A 19,080-nucleotide genomic window follows, 5' to 3' on the forward strand; every position below is an offset into this window, starting at 1 on the left:
TGACACTGTTGACCCTTGCTCTTATATGGACCGTTGTTGCATAGGAAGGGGTTATACTGTTACTGCATTTTTGTTTGGCCTTTCTGCTCCTTCCAAGAACCATGATCTTAGTACTTTTTAGTATTACCACTCCGCCGAGTTCAATGAAGATCGACTAATTCACGTTCTCGGTATTCTTGTTTCGGCTGAAAATTTCCAATTTGCAGAACATGCTAGTTCCCAGCTTTTCACCAGCGCTCCAATGTATTTGCCGCTTGTTTCAATTTCTCTTCTTTTTCTCTCAGCGAGCTACTGTGGCCCGGAGAGTAATGTTGCTACGTAAATTGCATGTCTGACTGCATCGATTTGCTCTGGTTTCTTAGGGAGTGCGATCATGACTACATATATAAGAGCAGTAACGATACGACCGACTGTTGTTTGGTACTTTTTTCCAAATCCTACCACTACCGCTCCTTTTAGGTCAAATCCTTATTTAACTCATGAAAATTCCGTCATGCCTCGCTGGTTGTTGCAACTGTTTCATTAGCCTTTGTCGAACCGCTGATCAGGCGGGTGGGACAACTGTATTGACATGAACTAGCGCAGTTCCTGAATGTCATTTCCTATTACTGGGGACAAAAATAATGGATGGTTTTATTGGCTGAAGTATTATTAATGCTCATCGAATGAAAGCTGTGAAATGGATAAAAACATTTCGAAAAATAACTTCGCCCTTCTTTTTATATACGCCTGACAGGAGAGGCTCCTACCCCCGCAAAGTGCCCAACAGTGCCACGCACTCCCCCAGAAACAGTGTGAGAATTTCACTGCCATCTCTAGTCAACGACCACACCCATCTCCCTACTGTTGATGGAGAAGCCGTCATGATGTCTCGTTGATGGGAATGGCTTCAGCCGTACCCCCTTGGCTGTTCTGCGCACATGCAGTGGAGGCTGTAGACCAATCTACCAGCCCAGAAAGGTTGAACGTGCAGAATACCTCTCTAGAGAGCACAGAGAGGGATTAAACAACCTTATATTACTGTTAAGAAAACTACGCTCTACATTAGGAAATAAAAGTACAAATATCTATTTTATAGAAAATTGGCGTTGAAGATGCTTACTGAATAAATTCACTCATTTCAGATATGCTAAAATGAATGTCAATGACAGCCCTAAAGCATAAAGAGAATATTAGGGCGCTCAAAATGCAAATATCTTAAAATCCACGAAAACCTCATCACAACACTCATAGCAAAACTTAATCAAACCGACATTCCTGCTTTACAATCCATCCTAATAAAAACTTTCACACGGTTTCCTTCAACGTCATCAAGTGAAAAACATTTACAGAATGGTTTTACCTTCACAAGCTTATAAGCTGGAAGGTAAAATTAAACGATCTTTTAATATGTTAAAATAATGAGCTGCTTTGGTATCTTAGTGCTTAAGCGCAGTTTGAAGGAAGTAAATGCACTTAATATATCTGATTTGATCTCATTATAACGCAAGGTTATAATCTCCAATATTATTAGTAAAGGCGCACTGGGAACTGTTTAGTTATTCAGAAGCGTAGTTTAATATTAAGAGAACTGATATTTTAATGTTTTTTTTGCAGACTAACAGAAGTGTCGCGATGCTAGCACCATTCACAGTGCCTTCGAGGCCATTTATTGTGTACTAGGGAGCGAAGATATATAAATGTGGGTAATGTTGTTAATAACAAGACAGCGTGTGATAGAAGGATGAGTGCCATCGCACATAATGGCTAATTTGAAAGCAATAAGAAATGTATTTTGATGTAAAGAAGGTGAAGCTTATGCGGAAATAAGGGAGAAATGGGGATTCCTTGGCCACTGCCGCCGTGTTTGCTAATAAATGCAGTACTAAGGCAGTACCTACTGCCGACCTTCATCAGAAAAAAGGACGGTAGCAATGTACGTCATTACGCCAGCCTCGTATACAACCAATCAAACACCGGATATATCTGCATTGGTTAGAATCATGCCCTAATCTCGTGTCTATATTAAGTTTTGTTTGCTTGCTTTCTGGCATACTGCCATGTGTATATAATCGGCTGCAGGAAAAAACAAGCAGCTTTGTATACGCACCAAAGCAAACGACAACGCCGAAATAATTCTTTGGGCGCGCTAGGTAGACTCAATAGGCCTTTGCAAACAGCCAAGAAGGCTGCAGCGAAACGCACACAAAACTGAGCGTAGTGGGCGAGAAACAGCGCCTTCCGAGAAACGGACCTGAAACATTTTTTTTTTATTCCTAGAGCCCACATTCTCTTCAAAAAAAAAAAAAAAAAAAAAAAAAAAAAAAAACTACGTATGAACGTCAGAGCAAACACTGAAAGGTGTTACGAGAAACGACCTCTAGAACAGAGACAGACACTGAGGAGAGGCTAGAACAAGCGTCATTAGTGCTCAGCAAGCAATATCGTATACGGTATTTGTCCCTAAAGATAGCTATCAGAAACCTCAAAAAAATTTGAAAATCACACACTCAAATCGCTGCACCATCTTCACCGGCTGTCTTCAGTAAGAAACCACACGTACAATACTGCCTGCCATCAACAGTGGCTTCAGTATTGTGGCTCATTTATTGTGAATGTGATTTCGGAAGGAAATTGGGCGATACATACCTTGTATGTGGTTATCTATTATCACATAGCTAGGTACCGGCTTCCATGTCAACACTTTTTTTAATGTGATTGGCGAGTGTTCTCAAAATCAGCGCCCTTCGTTCAAAAGTCTTGCTGAGCGAGTTCAAATAACGGCTAAACGCAGTGCTTTATGTTTCCTTGTCACCACTCCCCATAGGCAGTATTGATATTCTAATCTCAGACTATCTCCCTTTCTTTTGGCTCTCGACAGGAAGGAATTCTCGCCCTCATTTCTCTACCCGGGCGCATAGGCAATCTGAGCGCGGGGTAAAATATTAAATAAATTGTACATGCATATTACAAAATTTGTACGACTACCTCAAAAATCATTGCACAGGCTTCAATGCGGTGCGATAACATAACGTTTGTTTTTAGCTATATATACTCTACTGGGCATTCCCTTTATTCTTGGATTGATCTTTTCCGTCGCAACCTATTCCCTGAAACCCACATTTGTTTACATAAAAATACCAGCTATCGGCGGCTAGTGCATAAAATATGTAACTACGCATAAATAACTTTAATTGTAGTGAAAATTACAGACCCCGGAGAAGTTTCCCTGAAGACCAAATATTGCTCCCCAAATTCTCTATTTCATTTTACGCGGTGACTCATAAAAATTCTCCCGGCAGCACATTGGCTTGTTCAATTAGCCAAAGAAAAAAAAAAAAACAGGATACTAAGAAAAATTTTAAATCCCCCTTTCAATTCCAGAACTTCTACAGAATGCGGTTCATTGAAGCAGCCAAAGTTCTGTTAGTGAATTTTGTGGAGTTGTTCTCTGGCATGATAAAATAAAAGCAGTTGCAGCGGAAAAACACCAGTGAGACAGACTTCTTGAAAGCGCTCCAGACCATTTTGTCCTTGCATAGCATAACATCGCACGTTCAACGTGCTCATTCAAGTATGACTCATGCACACGCGTATACGTACTATCTGTGGCAGTCGTCACGCAATTAGGAGCACAAAAAAGAGACAATGCTTATTATGTGTAGCTGTCAGGGCAGATACCCTCTATATAAATATAAGGACTTTGACATCCAATCTTTGTTTTGAACAGATGCTGAGTGCATGGGCTTCGGGATATTACAATTGGCAAGGGTCACAAAACTCTGCAAAGTCAACAAACAGAATGGAGCTTTCAAACTCATGAAACGTTTTACATACCTGCCATATAATTTTTGGCCTGGCGTATTGTACTCGGTTCACGAGTTCAATGGGTACATAGAAAATCAGATTTGCCCATTTATATAAAGGCACCGTGTAGTTTGCTACAACATCTTTAAAAGGTGTGAGGAACTTCTCTAGCGCTGAATTGTAGCTCTAAACCCTTAGCACGTGTAGCGATGAAAGTTCTAGCAGTACTTAGCTTTCTAGTAGTAACTGGGGTAACACTCTGCTACCAGAAGGGCGGCGTCCCACAGGCCGGACTCGTGAGGCCCGGATTAGACGGATGGCAAGACCGAGACGCGTCGCGTGATCCACAGTATCGATTACTGGCTACATACGCTATTCAACATCAGAAAAAGCAATATCTTGCTAACTACTACAGAGTTATTATTGTCCTCAGGGCTCAGATGCAGGTGAGTAATACATACTGGTGATGAATTTCGTTTCGTTTAAAAATTTCGTTTTCGTGTAAAACAAATGTTTTTAAATACTCCTTCTTTCCCCATACCATCACTAAATGGATTGGTTTAACCGCAGACATGGTCAATTGCGAATCCGTGAACCTATTTTTACAAGCTCTTAATGAAGCACAGGGCTCTTATGTTTCCCCGTTTTGGGCCAAGTTGAATGCCTTTGTTCGTAGTCAACTTAGACATCGTTTGTCAACTCCCTGCCTCTGCACTCGGGTTTGTGTGGCATGCTCTGGTTTTGATTCTTATTGTTTCCTGCTTCTGTTGTAATGCTCATCTTGTTTTTACCAGGATGTTTGTACTCCACTCTTACCTAAGACCTGTGACACAGGCCGGCAGTATTTGCTAAATAAATAAATAAAATAAAAATTTATACCTACATCTGTGGGCATTAATTCCGTCCTATAGTGTTCAGGAGTCTTCTCTTGTGTATTTCTTCTTTTTGCCTTTTGAAGCGTTTGGGTTATTGGTTTTGTTTGTCGTCAGGTGTGTTTTCACAACCGCGATATATCTTTCTACTTTTATTGTTTACGTATCTCATTCGTTATTGCTCTTGTTTAGGAGCTAATTAAGTGCGTTCAGAAATTAATAGCAAAAGCTAAATTAGGCTTTGCATACTGAGCCAAAGATTCGTGTACTTTATAGTTATTCTAGGTTTTAAAGCACCTCCTGCTGAATATCCCGCACTGAATCCATGCAGAAAATGCTGCACAAAGCTACGAATAAACGGCTTGATTTCACATCCTTTTTATTTACGCACGGATCTTTACTCACCGTCCGGGAAAATATCTGATATTCTATTATTCAAGAGAGAAGGTGCGCTACAACGTGCAGTAAAGAACCTTCGTGAATAAAAAGAAAAGACTATTATGCTTAAGGGGAAAAAAAATAAAAAAATTGGCTTCCTCTCACTACAAATTCTTGGTATTTTCAGTAAAACGTTAGAATAGATGCACTTTAAGGCGAAGCATGGCTATATAGATATTAGTTATTGAGAACGTCTTAAAGCAGCGCGAAATCACAGGACTAAAAGGAGACGACACAATCCAATCCAACTCGCCCAGTTTTCTATAATTGAGAACGTCCTTCTTTCCATAATGATAGTCAACCCCTCACCGGTTTCGCTAGTTTTTGTTTTTCTTCTTTAACGCCTTGTGATTTCAAAAGTTACCGTGAAGTGCACTAGTTTTGTAATTTGTGTTACTGATTTAGGGCGCTACACAAGCAATATTTTTATTTTATTACATAAGGTAAATATCTTCTTATTCAGACCCATATCTACTATTCTAACTGTTTATGCCTGCGTGTATTTGCAAATCGGGGGACCAAGCAGTGATGAATTGACAACGTAATGTGCTCGACTGCACACTCTGTATTTGCTTCATGCCGAAAAATTTGTTAAGGTATATTTGTAAGTATTAAGGTATTTAGACTGCAAGAGTTATACGGATCTCGTAATAAGAAAATACTTCTGTGATCGCTCGAGAGCACACTTGGATAATTTTGCATACTAGCTCTTGCTTGTGTCTTACAACTGGTACCTACGTTAGAGCGTTTGCTACAATGTTGCTTTTGACCAGAAAAAATTATTTGGAAGTCCTGTATTTTATGCTGCAGAGTTTGTTTCGTTACAAAGAAAAAAGTTACAAAAAGAAAATGAGAGTGCACACTACCTCTAATGACATGTTATGAAGACCAGACGCACACGTGACTTCGTATTAATTCTTGTTAGGTGTTTGTCTGTTGGTCCTTCCGTACAACTGGCTTGTCTTCGAGTAACAAAACATGACTTGTATTATGATAATGTCATTCATGCTCCTTGCGCCACATTGCACCTAATATAACAAATAAGGCGTTTGTGAGCTGCTGTCTTAACAGTCTTGCATCCTCTTTCAAGTACTAATAAGTCATTATTTTGGGTACTGAATAAATCAGGTTGTGAATGGACGGAAGTACAGGCTTAAATTCCTGGTTGCACCAAGAAAATGCAGAATCAGCACCAGCCCAATCAAGAGCGAATTGTGCCGACAAAAGGGAAACAACGTAAGCGACCTGCTGTTCAATCCTCAACACTTTTATAATGGGAAAACAGAAGCATATCTTCATCTACTGCTATTTCACGTTCTTGTCCTGGTTTTCTTTAAGCCATTTCACTGCTCATTGGAAGTGAGCTTTTCACCTAAAATTTATATCGTGAATATGGATTTCAATGATGGAAAGATTTGGTTTGGTTTGTTGGTTTAACGTCTCAAAGCGACTCAGGCTATCAGAGACGCCGTAGTGGAGGACCCCGCAAATTTCGACCACCTGGGGTTTATTAACGTGCACTGTCATCGCACAACACACCTGCCAAAGTAGCTACTGTATATGATTAAGGCTTTGTTTGTATTTACTGCTCCTTACGGTGTCAGTATGCCTCATTTGTTTGCTTTGTATTTGCAGCGAAAAAAAAGCGTATACGCGATCGCTGTCTCAAACTCTTGCTCATTTTTTCCTCTAAGATTTGTTCCCATTTGAAACTGTCAATTAAAAAAAAATAATAATTTTTGCGCACAAGAAATACCGATTAAATAAACTGCTTAGAAGAGTTTTAAAGGAAACGGTGCTCCCAACCATGGCATACTTGCTCCTTATGTTTCAGAAGTAATCGCTCTTCTTGCAAAAGATAAGCCTCGCGCAAAAACAACTTATGCCTCGCTTCATTACGGCAACAATGACAAGTAGCAAGAAAGAAATTTAAATTGTGAATAGAAAGCTTAGCCGGATATAATAAATCTAAATATTATATTCTTAGTGGAGCGAGCATGCACATGGAGCGGGCTATGTCAGTAAGTGTTAACAAATCTCAGGGGGTCAAAATTCTGGAGCCTTCCACTTCAGCGTCGTTGGCAGCCTGAGTTGATTTAGGACAATAAACACTACAAAGCAAACAAATACAAACGTGCAAAATAAAGATATGTATGTGTGCGCTATCAACAAGCACTAATAAATGGTCTCTCTTGCAGGCTTTAAGAATGTGCAACGCAGTCATCCACATTTCGTCTAAGAAAAGTACCAGAACGATCAGATCATTCAGCTGCACGAAAAGGTGCAACACTGTTAACAATCGCTGTTCTCCACCTGCATTTTTCCCAAGGAACATTCAGAGCAACTGAATAAAAGCATCTATATCCTGTACTGTGATACTCCGTGTTTATTTATTGTTGCGAATGTTTACGGCATTATAAGCCTGAAGGCAGTTATTTATTCTTCTGGTTCTCGGTACAATATTCAAGTAATTCTAGTGAATTACCGTTATTTGGTTTCGCTTTAATATGCACTTCAGAATGAGTCTGAACTGATCACAAGCGACTTTCTTGTTTATTAGCAAGCAAGTCTAATATTCAAAACAACAATGTTATCGTAATCCTTTGCTATGTTACCCGAATATATTACAGTGCTTGTTAGCGTCAAAAGCAAAACAAAATATCCAGCCATACAGTTAGGCATCCTTAGGTGCAGTAACGCGAATTTATTTTTTTAAATCTATCGATTAGGTTGCTGCCTGTTTATTTTATTATGAGTTTGACGATGAACAAATTAATGCATTTATCGATTGAAACAATGAATGAATAGCCAATTCACGTGAATCATGAAGAAATAGCCAGATTTGTAAAAAAAAATAACCCAGTTCAATGAAACAATAGCTCGTTCAGTTAATTAAACAATAAATGATTTAAATATTTGAATAAGTAAAAAATAATTGATTCGCCTCATTGGCGAAATGACCTCTCAATTTCAAATTAATTGAACAATGCAGGTAGTTATATAATTCGTTCAATTAAATGACGACCCCAATGCTGTGGTGCAGTGCTTAGGGCACTCGACTGCAGTACCCAAGGATGCGGGATCCAATCTCTCTCTCAGCGGCCGCTCTTCGATGGAGACAACAAGCAAGGCTACCTTAAGCTGTGCGATGTCAGTGAAAGTTAAAGAGCCCCACATGGTAGAGATTTAGATGGTAGAGATTGCCTCCGAAAGTATCTGCAATCCAGCAATCCTAGAGGCACCTCAATATTCCTGCGCAAAGTGAACGCCTGAAGAACATCATCGCAGATCCACCTAGAGCCGTTTACAGAAGATCTCGTAACTAAAGGAACGTAATAATATCGTCAAAAACCAATTCTCCCCGATTCCATAAGATTCCTTTTCGTTCACATAAGTCGCTGTCCAATAAAACCAATTGCTGGGCTAGTTGGTGCATTACTCATAAAAGGAAAGCGCCTGTCCTGTGTGTGTTTGTGAGTGTCTATTTGTTAGCGCTGTGAATCTTTCCTTTTATGAGCTGCTGTCAAATACGCCCACAAGTGAATACGTCTCAGAGCGTTACTAGCAGTGGTTCGAACTTTACGTTATAAATACACGGACTAATTGGTTTAACATTCCGAAAAGTGGGGTACAGTGCAAAAATAAGACGAAGAGAGGAATGAACCACACAGCGTCTGTGACACTGGCGCTGTGTTCTTCGTTCCCCTCTTCACCCTGTTTTTGCGCTGTTCCCCCCTTTTAGATCCAAAAGCACTGCTTCGCTAAATATAACCGGGTTTATGCAATACACTTGGTCTTGGCAATACGCTACTTTTGACACTTTTGGTTTTTTGCTTCTGCCAGTAGAGTTTTGGCAATACGCCTCGCAAAACACGCGGTTTATCTGTACCCGAGCGCATTTTTTTTCTGTCATACGTACTTTCGTATGTATAACCAAACCACAACAATAATAACTCACAGCAAATGAAACGCGATACACAAAAATTGCTGTATTTTTCCGTGCCGTGGTACGTGACGGATATGCCCATTGTATTACATCTGCTCTAGCGTCCGTGCACCTGGCGCATCATGGGACGCCTAAGGATAACCTTCATCGAGGTCTCGCTAAGAGAAATGTTCCGAGGGTAGATATAAGAATGAACGCTTCGAAAGTACTTGCTTTTCTAGTATCAATAATTCTGGGTTTGAATTACGCAAAAGGCATCAAAGTTGGAGGTTGGACGACGCAAAACCCGTGGGGCAATGCTAAATACTTGGACATGGCAAGGTTTGCGCTTAAACAACAGCAGCTTAAAACTGGGTTCAGTAGTCGCCACGCCGCTCTATGGCTCTTCAAAGTTGAGACACAGGTGAGGGCAACAGTTCTTTGCTTTCACAAATCGTTGAAATAGACAGAATTCGTTATCGCTTTGTTGTAACATTTTCTCATATCCCGCTGTGCCTGGAGTCTGGGACCTTTAAAAACTTAAACGACTCTCCCCTCGGATGTGCTTGTACATGACCACGTATTTGAATTCAAAGTACTCGAATGACAAATGACAACGCTAGTGTATATTTAGGTTGTATCTTGGTTTTGAAAGCAGCATTTTTAAAAGCGCTTTTTTTTACGGTTGCTGAGTGAAGAATGTATCTCCTCTTAGCTTTGTGCAAGACACTTTGCTTAAATTACCTATTTGTGTTATGAAGACATGTGTACACAGATGAAATATATTTAGGTGAAAGCGCAAGTATTAATATTTTGTTATCAATTGTTTTCATGGGCATGAATTCCTACGCAAATTGGTTTATAGAGCCTCTCTGTATTGAGACTTCCGAGTTTAGGATGTGAGTACGCTCAAAATTAGACTGTTCATTTTATTAGCTATCCTCTTTCATTGGCAAAGTTTCTGAATAACGTGAATCGAGGTAACTGATCATGTTCGTAACTATTAGGTCTAATTAAACAAAAAGCAATGTTTAAATCGCGCTGACATTGCCTGTCGAAGTCTTCGAGCTCTGTAAAATGGTCTCAAACCTATGGGAAGCCATCCACTATGAGCAGTGGTCGCTTTCAATGTTAATGTTTTGTAAAATCGACAAAGTGGGGCACTGTTTTGTGTCGTGGCCTCATTATATTCTCGTAATCTACTTTTGATGTCGCTTTTAAGGATAATGTAGCTGTTACGTGCCAGTATTTCTCCCCTTTGCCGTTCCATCTTCTCTGAACTCTTTTGACCACGTATTTGTGTAGATATGTATTTTTGCAACCCATATTTCGTGCTTCATGGTCGTTGCTTTATGAGTTATTACTTTTGGTCCCAGCTACAGTACAAACTCTGCTATCCTCTGCTTCAAGGCGGTTCTGCGCTTTACAGCGCGAAGATAAAAAAAAAAAAAGACCTGGGATTAATATTTTAGGAGGGTGCGAAAGCTCCAACTAAACATTCAGGTTACCTCTAATAATATCTTTCGGAAATGCTCTAAAAAGAAAAGAATATCTCTTTATTACGACGAAGCTCTCCACTCAATAATAAGCACTTAGCTTTAACGATGCGTAGTTTGCTTGGAGAACAAGGAAGAATTTGCTTGAGCGCATTAAACAAATTTTCAGTGTTTACCGCTACCACAGAAAAGTACTTTGGTTTGGGCTGGTTGGTTCATGGCTGATGTTGATTCTGAGGACGTCGCCCAAGGGACAATCACAAAGAAGGCGCCATGCCCTTTTGTTTTCGCGTTCTTCTTTCTCTTCATCCCTTTCGCGCCTTCCTCAAAACTGGCAAAGAAAGCTCGATGTACTCAACTGAGAGCGCAAAATTATTGTGTTTGCAACTTATAAAATCAAGCAGCAGTTCACATTTAGTTCTAGAAGGATGCAATGAGTTCTTTTATTCTCGCCTGCGGAATCAGGTTGTATCTGGAATCAACTACAAGATATCGTTCAAAATTGCACGAAGACCCTGCTTGAACGGTCATTTTCCCAGCTCAACTAGGACGTGTAAGCTTGCAAATTTCTATGTAAGTTATTTCCGGCGTACTTTTTACGCTCAAGCGCTTCTTTCAATGCTAGTTTCGATGGTAGTTTCTTTCGATGGTAGGCTGTATTTAGAGCATGCAGGAATTAACAGCAACGTTTGGCGAAGATGAGCGTCCTATAATATTCATATTTCTCGCAGCAGCAGTCTGCACATTCCGACATTATGCGCAAGTGGCGCTCATAAATCTGGTCACATTACCGTGCGTGTCAAATATGCGACCGTCCGCCTTCTTCGCCAAATGACCAGTGTGGCGGCCAAACAATTGACAAGACGACTAAGCTTGCGCGTGCTGCCGGGACTGCAGTGAAACGCCCTTCTCGTACACAATCACGCAGAAGTGCTGCCGGATCTGTGACTCGGAACTTGTCTATGTTTTTACCCCCTTTGTGATCCACATTATTAGAGAATTGTATTCTCTTAGCAGACACCAAATAAACCTATCTCTCTAGCTTATATATTGAAAAGGATTGTCACGAACATATAGCCAGTCAACTTCACCCCATTGATTAAACTATACGTTGTTTTACTTAAGTCCACAACTTGGGAGTCAATATGTGTTTTGTTACTGTTATTTGAAATCCCTGCAAGAAAGGACAGGGCTCTCGAACTTGATTCAGTAAGCAGCCCTACGCCTTGGTATACTTGATACACCTGCTAACTCTTCGTAAGCGTCAAAGCACCAATATACATTTATACGTTCATTTGATAGCTTAGAATGTATCAACTTCAGATGCGCCAATTTAATTATTAGTTACCGTTTCGTAGCATCGAAGTAGTAGAAATATTGGGTAAATGGCGGAATAAAAAAGTATCAAGGGAGAGAAAATGGAAAGTATGTTTTACTTAAGTATACAAAATATATTTTTGATTGCAGGCCATTTCAGACTGTAATGCAACAATCTACAATCAGCCCTGGACGAAAACAATGAAAGTTACATCGTTCCGCTGCAAAAAGAGGAAATAAAAATAAACAGTTGCCGAAACTGTATTTTGCCCACCATGCCTTACTGTAGGTAAATGAAACGCCCCAGCCGATCATTTTAAGGCAAAAGCCTTCAATGCCTCACGCGGTGTCCGGCGTCCGGCTTCTGTCTTTTCCCACTATAGCTGTCAATCATCCTTACTTATCCACGCTGGGCACGTGAGAAACGTATATTAATTCTCCTTGTGTAGCGTCATGCCACTGCGGTTGGCATGAAGGCTGCCATCGCTTGTTACTACTAGATAGTGACAGTGATGATGATAATGACAGAGATGACTGACTATGACGTCACCACATGGTGACGTTACGACAAGCCGTGACGCCATGACCGGATGACGTCACATACGGTAATATCTAATAATCGGAATGACGTCATGCTGATGTCACTTTCGGTCATGACGTCACGACTGGCAACAAGCGACTCTCGCATATAGGAAGCTTACCGCGCCGGGCATCCGATCCAGGTCTACGTGTGGCGTCTTTCATTTGGCTCTTCCCCGAACGCCGTACCCCACAGCATACAGAAGCAGACGCAGTACAGTAGGCATCAACGGCATTTCAGGTTGGTTTACAGGGAAGAGAAGGCGCAGTACCTGTCACAATTTTCCGCGGGCACCTTAACCGAGCCGTAAGGAAAAGTAGGAAAGTGGGAGTGAAAAAAGAGAGAAAAAGGTGCCGTGGTGGAGGGCTTCGGTCCACCATCCAACAGCGGCTTTCGCCTCATCGCTATTTAGTAGTCCAAACTTGCCCCTAGAATTTTATTTTATCTTTTTTTATTACATACGGAAGAAAGTGTCAATGCTAATGGTGTACATTATCTCGAAAAGCGGCTAGCTAGGTTTCTTCAATCAAGCGACGATTTAAATAGCGCTCTTTCCTCAATTAAAGCCGCCACGTGACGAGCTGCCAGCCTGAATCAATTTCCCAGTGCGAAAACAAAGCTTAATCAGAGTCGGCGCTGCAGACAAAATCAATTTGTTTATCTGAAGCATGCGTCGAAACTTTGAAGTGACGCTCCTGTTTTGATAAAGCTTTTTATTACGTGAGATAACCTTTGCGGCTGTTTACGTAAACGCTAGGTTTATGAAAACAACGCATAAACTGCTTCTTGATACCTACAAATTTTGATTTGGCAATTTTTCACCAAGACAATGAATTAAGTTAGTCTAACAAAATTCAGTAATAAATTATCTTTGGTGAACAGAAAGTATTGCAGACGAAGTTAGGCGACTTTCAACCGGCGCCAGCTGGTTTAGCATTGACGTATCGCATTACTTTAAAGCTTTGGTTAATACATTTAGCTGTGCAATCTGGTGCAAATATACATGCCGGCTGCCCGAAGCACACTGACTCAAGAGATGAAAAGTAAAATATTCCAGGCAGGCGCTGAATAACTTAAACCAGAAGCAACATCTGTTTCTATTGTATTAACCATTTTTTTAGAATGACTTACTTAAATTTTAGATACTGACTTGATATAATAATGGTTATTTAAAAACATTTAAGTCCTTGATATTGTGGAAGAAGGCCAGGTCGAGACGGCAAGGTCGAGACGGCAAGGCAAGGGATGCCGTGTCTGGCGTTTTACTCCAATGACAAAGCCCAGGCGCGTGCCGGAGCCGGCGCCGCGGGACGATGATGATGATATGTAGAAATGAAAGGAAGATGATGGCATGTACAAATTAAAGAACGTCCACAGAAGGCTCACACAATCGGCCCGGGGGGTCGGAAGCGGCCAGCCTGGCCGCTCCTAACTAACCGATGCATCGCGGCGCGCAAATGGTTTCAAGCGAGACACATGAACAATTTCAGTTCCACGGTGGCGTCGATCAGCTGGGGGATTAACAGGCGTCACTTTGTAGTTCACTGGGGAAGTTTGGCTTATGACCTCATAGGGACGTATACGTAGCGGTGGTAGAATTTGTCACTAAGACCAGGGGTGCGCAATGGTGTATAAAGGAGTACTTCGTCACCAGGACGAAAAGAGACCACTCGATATGTAGAATCATAGCGAGTCTTGCGGTCTTCCTGGCACGCTGCCGTGTTGAAGCGGGCAAGATGACGGCATCTGGCCACAATATCTACGCATTCCATAATTTTATGGAAGGAAAGCCGTACAATTCTTGTTTTCCTGCTGGAAAGAAACAATATCGTGAGGCTGTAAACCGTCCTCGGAGCGAACGAAATCATCTGAACATGTGCCTCAATGAGTCCATTGCAGTAGGCTGGTGTGATGGCGAAGAATGCACTCGGCACAACTAGGTCGCAGCAATTACTCCGTAACGTGCAGCAAAGGACTACGCTTGCACAGACCTCACAGCGAATATTTCGGCCTGCCATTGCAGAGCGGCTTTGACGTTACAACTGAAGCTACTTTTTTCACGAAAACCCCGGTTTATAGCCGCTTAATCTTTGCGCACGTATGGGCTAATCATGTGGTTATATTTTCTGTTTCGTCCCGACTTTCTTTGAAGCCGGGAAAAAAGATACAATAATGCTTTTCTCATCCTAAATAATATATGGAATGACGATTTATGAAGGTGCTCTATAGATCGGCAAAACCGATTCATGTCACTTTTACGTAGTTAACATGACGCGTGTAATCAGCACGTGCACGTTTTTTTTTTTTCGGCTACGTCATCCAGCCGGGGCACGTGACGGTCTAAGTTGCAGCAAGCGCGGCGAGCTCGCTGCAACCATCGCCAACACGTCAGCCTGCCTGTGAAACAGGCCCGTCGAGCCACAGCTGCACCTGATTTCGTTCGCTGAAATCCCGATTGAGAGCACCACAGTCTTCGCACGCCAATGCGCTAGTCACGTCATTTTATTTGTAATTCTCGGCATTTCTTTTCAGCTCGAAAAAAAAAAAGGTACATTGAAGGCTTTCTTTATCGCAAATATTGCAATTGCGGTTTCTGAAGGTTGTCTCCAACTTTGTACATCACAATTATTGACTCAGTATTTAGTGAATGAGAAAAATGAAAGAAATCAACCAGTAATTTAATGGCTGAACAAAAACATTATTGCCTGTGGAGCGCATGGTGGCTGGAAGCCGTATGTACCTGCTTTCTCTGGCCTGCCTCAAATATTTATTTTGTTCAATCTTGGCTCTAGTTAGCTGGGGACACCCGGAATAACTTTTAGCCAAGGGTTTCAGAAAAACATCTGAGGTAGACCAGGGAAACCACTTTCGTACAACTGCCAGCCGTCCGTCACACTATAGACATTTTTGCTGTTTTGCGATTGACTAATTACTAATTAGGATAATTTGTATAATTTCATAAATATTACAATTCTCCTCCAAATGAGATTTGTAAAGTTGGAGAGCCCTTTCTGAAACTTCCGTTCCATATATTTCTGAAAAAGAAAGCCTCACGTGCATCGTTTTTGTTTTCGAACTGCAAAGACAGGCCGCGAAGTAGCAAAACAATTACGTGACTAGATCAGTCGCGCGCTAGTCACTTGAAACAACTACTGGGGCAAGATCAAATGAAGGAATCAAGCCAGTCTGGACTGATGTGGAAGTATTCCAACACGCGAATTCTAAGCACATGCATCTTTTCTACACAATGGCATTAGAAAATATATGGTAAATTTCGGACACTTGTCGAAACCCTGCGCCAGCAAATGACGTAGTCTGAGCTGACCACCACCTAATGGATCGCGCCACCACCATGAACGCGCTGATTGCTCACGGGCACCACTAAACCAGACGAAAAAAGTTTGCGAAAAGGCATGATCGTGTGCGCGGGTGGCGTCTTTTTTTCGCAAGTACTGACGGTGTACTAAGGCAAAAGCTCTTCTTTGCTTATGGGCTGTGGAAATGCTCACAGGAAGTGCTAGCTGTAAATGTTTGCACGAACATAGAGAAACAGATCAGTCGCTACCCAGAATCAAACCACTATCCCTCCGATCCCCAGCCGAGCGTGCAAGCCACTACACCACACCGGGTTCTTGAGAAAACGATCATCTCTTCGGTGGCAGCTATAGCACTGCAGATAGCCCCACCTTACTGCCACAATTTTATAATACTCCATGCTTCCATTTGAATGTTGCCTGTTCACTCGTCGTCTGGTTTGTTATGAGTTCGTCACCTTCCCCAATAATGCTAACTTCTTTATCTTAGGTCTTTAGATCGATTCTTAATTGCCGTGCCGCAATTTTCTGCTTGCGTCCTAATTTTATTGCAGTCTTTTTTTTTTTTTTTTACAGAAATGTACGCAAACGTTATCACTTCGAAACTCTAAAATCTCCTCTTGCAAAGGTATTTCATTAGCAGCCCCCAATGTTCATTGTGATCTGAAAGTGATGTTTGCTAAGTCCAATCGATCTTTTTGAGAGTGCCATAGATTACTTCATCTAGCACCACTTAGGCCCAGGTGAGAAACTAGTGCTACTTGAACAAAGATTCTGATATAGAGATGACATGAAGAGGCACTATTACCTTTGTGCGCCGTCTAGTTGAAAATTTTGAGGAAAATTGACTGACCGTGCCAGAAAGTTCATAATTTTAGCAGTTCAATGGAATGTATTGTATGCATAGAGCGGTTGTGTTTATTTCTTACAGATCATGATGCCGGCTCGTCAAAATAGAAAAACGTCAATGTTCTGGTTCATCATCATCATCAGCCTGATTATGCCCACAGCAGGGCGCAGGCCTCTCCCATTTTATTCCAGTTAATCCGGTCCCTTGTGCTAGCTGCATCCACTTGAGCCCCGCGAATTTCATAATCTCATGCACCCACCAATTTTCTGGTGCCCCCTGCTACGCTTACCTTCCCTTGGAATACAATTGGCTACTATTAGAGAACATTGGTTATTATCTCTTCTAACTACAAGTCCTGCCCATGCCTATTTCTTGTTCTTAATTTCGACTAGAATATCAGTGAGTTGAGTAATTTTTCTCACCAACTCTGCACGCTTCCTATCTCTTAACGTACACCTACCATTTTTCATTACATGGCCTTCTGCATTCACATGGCATTCCTTGTCTACGAGAAAACATTTGATGCGGTCGAAACCTCAGCGGTCATGCAGGCATCGCGAGTTCAGGGTGTAGATGAGGTGTATGTGAATGTATTGGAAGATATCTACACTGGCTGCACAGCAACCATAGTTCTGCATAAGAAAAGTGATAAAATTGTATGTTTTAGGCACGCAGACACGATCTCCCCAGTGCTATTTACAGCTTGCTTACAGAGCCTTTTCAAATGCATGGAATGGGAGCAGTTAGGCATCAGTGTCGATGGAGAATATCTTAGTAATTTGCGATTCGCCGATGACATTGCCTTGTTAAGTAACTCAGGGGAATAACTGCAACTGATGATAAATGATCTAGACAAGAGAAGTAGAAATGTAGGCACAAAGATTAATATGCAGAAGACTAAGGTAACCCTGAACAGTCTGGGAAATGAATAGCAGATTAAAATATGTAGCGAAGCGTGGTAAGTGGAAGGCGAATATGTCTAGGACAAGTAGTGACTGCAGATAATGGGAGAGATAGAACAAGTATAATGACAATGGGAAAGACAAGTGAAACGAAATATCATATGTATACGCCGTTCCATCGCGTGCCAATACCACCAAATCAGCTACTCTTTCTTTGAAAGATTTTTCTAAACCTTAAGAGCTGCAGCCACCCTTCAGTGAAGGCACATGCTTACCGGTTACGTTTACTTTCGTGGTGTACCCGAGAGTACGCTCTCAATTTTTCCAGTATGGCCATATATGTGCGAAAAACAGAGGGTGAGATAATTTAACCTTCACCTGAGGAGATAAATGTCAGGTTCAGTATCCGCTGCGTTTGACTGCGAAGCAAGAGTTTGCTTAGTATCCGTATGTTATTGTTTTTTTTTTTTTTTTTTGCAGAGGTCTGTGTATGTTTTCTCCCAGATCTACCCATGCACAGCACGCTTAGTTTTACTATAATACGCTCCGAGGTTATCATGTTATGCACTGGCATGTACAGAATTGATATATTCGATTAGAATGCAGAATGGCTTCTTTCTAATAACGTCGATAAGATACCTCCTTGTTTGTGCTCCTTGGCTAACATATTCGCAATAGCCAGAACATGTGAACGCATGTTCATTACTTTAATTAGGTTTTGATATATATGCCAAGCTTCGATATCTGTTGGTGAAAGGGTCATCAGATTGAGCTAGGAACTCTATTGCCAAACGTTGAATATGAACTTTTATTACAGTGAATATTGATAAGCATTACACTTCGCTACCACTGACACCTCAACATCGCCAGCAGTACCGCGATTAGCATGTCAAAAAGCTATAAAAATCTTAATTCTAAGGTCGAGGTATTGATTACAAAATGCAGACCATGCTACCTCTGAAAAAAAAAAACTGCGGTTTAGCTCTGGTCAAACCTGGATGGAAGCGGAGGCTTCTTTTGCCTGCTACAATATTCCCCTGTCACGCCCTATCTCTTTAGGACACTACACTTTTGGGGACATTTAAGCTCGTCCTTTGAGGGTATGACGCGAGAGCATAAGCTAGGAAGCCGAATTGACATGTCTGCGTGTCCTAGGGTTCTGGCGGGCTGATTCTGTATCACCCTCCCATATGAAAGAAGAGACCCGAGTTGGCAGCTCTTGCGTATGGCATAGAGGAAAGGTGAAATAAAGGTCATGAAAGGCTGATTTTAATGTCACCCTCCCACATAAAAGGAGAGGCACAAGTCGGCGCTCTTTCAGGCACCCACCGCCACTGATGCTGAAAGCTCGAGCTGGCTGCCGTAGTGAAGCTTCAGCTTCGAAAAAAGCCTTTCTTGATTGAATATGCTGTGTTGCTAAGCCAAGTTAGACTCAAGTAGATAACCTTCTCTACAGAGCGAAAGGTAGATGAAGTATGGTCATACACGGTTTGCTGTCGTTTAACGCCCCCATCGCTGTTGCCAACCTCAAGGAAATGCAGCGGAAGCTTTGGTTGCAGCGCGCGACTCCTCCACTGTGTTCGAACCTCAAGGGCACCAC

At 41.5% G+C, this 19,080-nt stretch overlaps 3 long non-coding RNA genes across 7 annotated transcripts in view; 2 read left to right on the plus strand and 1 right to left on the minus strand.

Annotated features, from left to right (window-relative positions):
- Positions 1-19,080, minus strand: part of LOC146175493 (uncharacterized) — a 51,330-nt gene that overhangs the window by 23,377 nt on the left and 8,873 nt on the right. For 3 of the 5 annotated variants that reach the window (XR_014701417.1, XR_014701413.1, XR_014701414.1), the window contains exons 3-4: positions 11,964-12,022; positions 5,963-6,124 (exon numbers count right to left, since the gene is read on the minus strand). This is a non-coding gene — a long non-coding RNA (uncharacterized LOC146175493). The remainder of the gene's footprint in view (positions 1-5,962; positions 6,125-11,963; positions 12,023-19,080) is intronic. The other 2 variants (XR_014701416.1, XR_014701415.1) reach the window with 2 other exon arrangements.
- Positions 3,952-7,466, plus strand: LOC146175495 (uncharacterized). Its single transcript, XR_014701418.1, has 3 exons — positions 3,952-4,232; positions 6,225-6,332; positions 7,295-7,466. It is a non-coding gene; the product is annotated as an uncharacterized LOC146175495 (long non-coding RNA).
- On the plus strand, positions 9,163-12,896 carry LOC146175496 (uncharacterized). Its single transcript, XR_014701412.1, has 3 exons — positions 9,163-9,445; positions 10,983-11,090; positions 11,985-12,896. It is a non-coding gene; the product is annotated as an uncharacterized LOC146175496 (long non-coding RNA).

Source organism: Amblyomma maculatum, chromosome 10 (assembly GCF_055883805.1).
Source record: "Amblyomma maculatum isolate TAMU_Amacu chromosome 10, ASM5588380v1, whole genome shotgun sequence".
NCBI classification, from domain to species: domain Eukaryota; kingdom Metazoa; phylum Arthropoda; class Arachnida; order Ixodida; family Ixodidae; genus Amblyomma; species Amblyomma maculatum.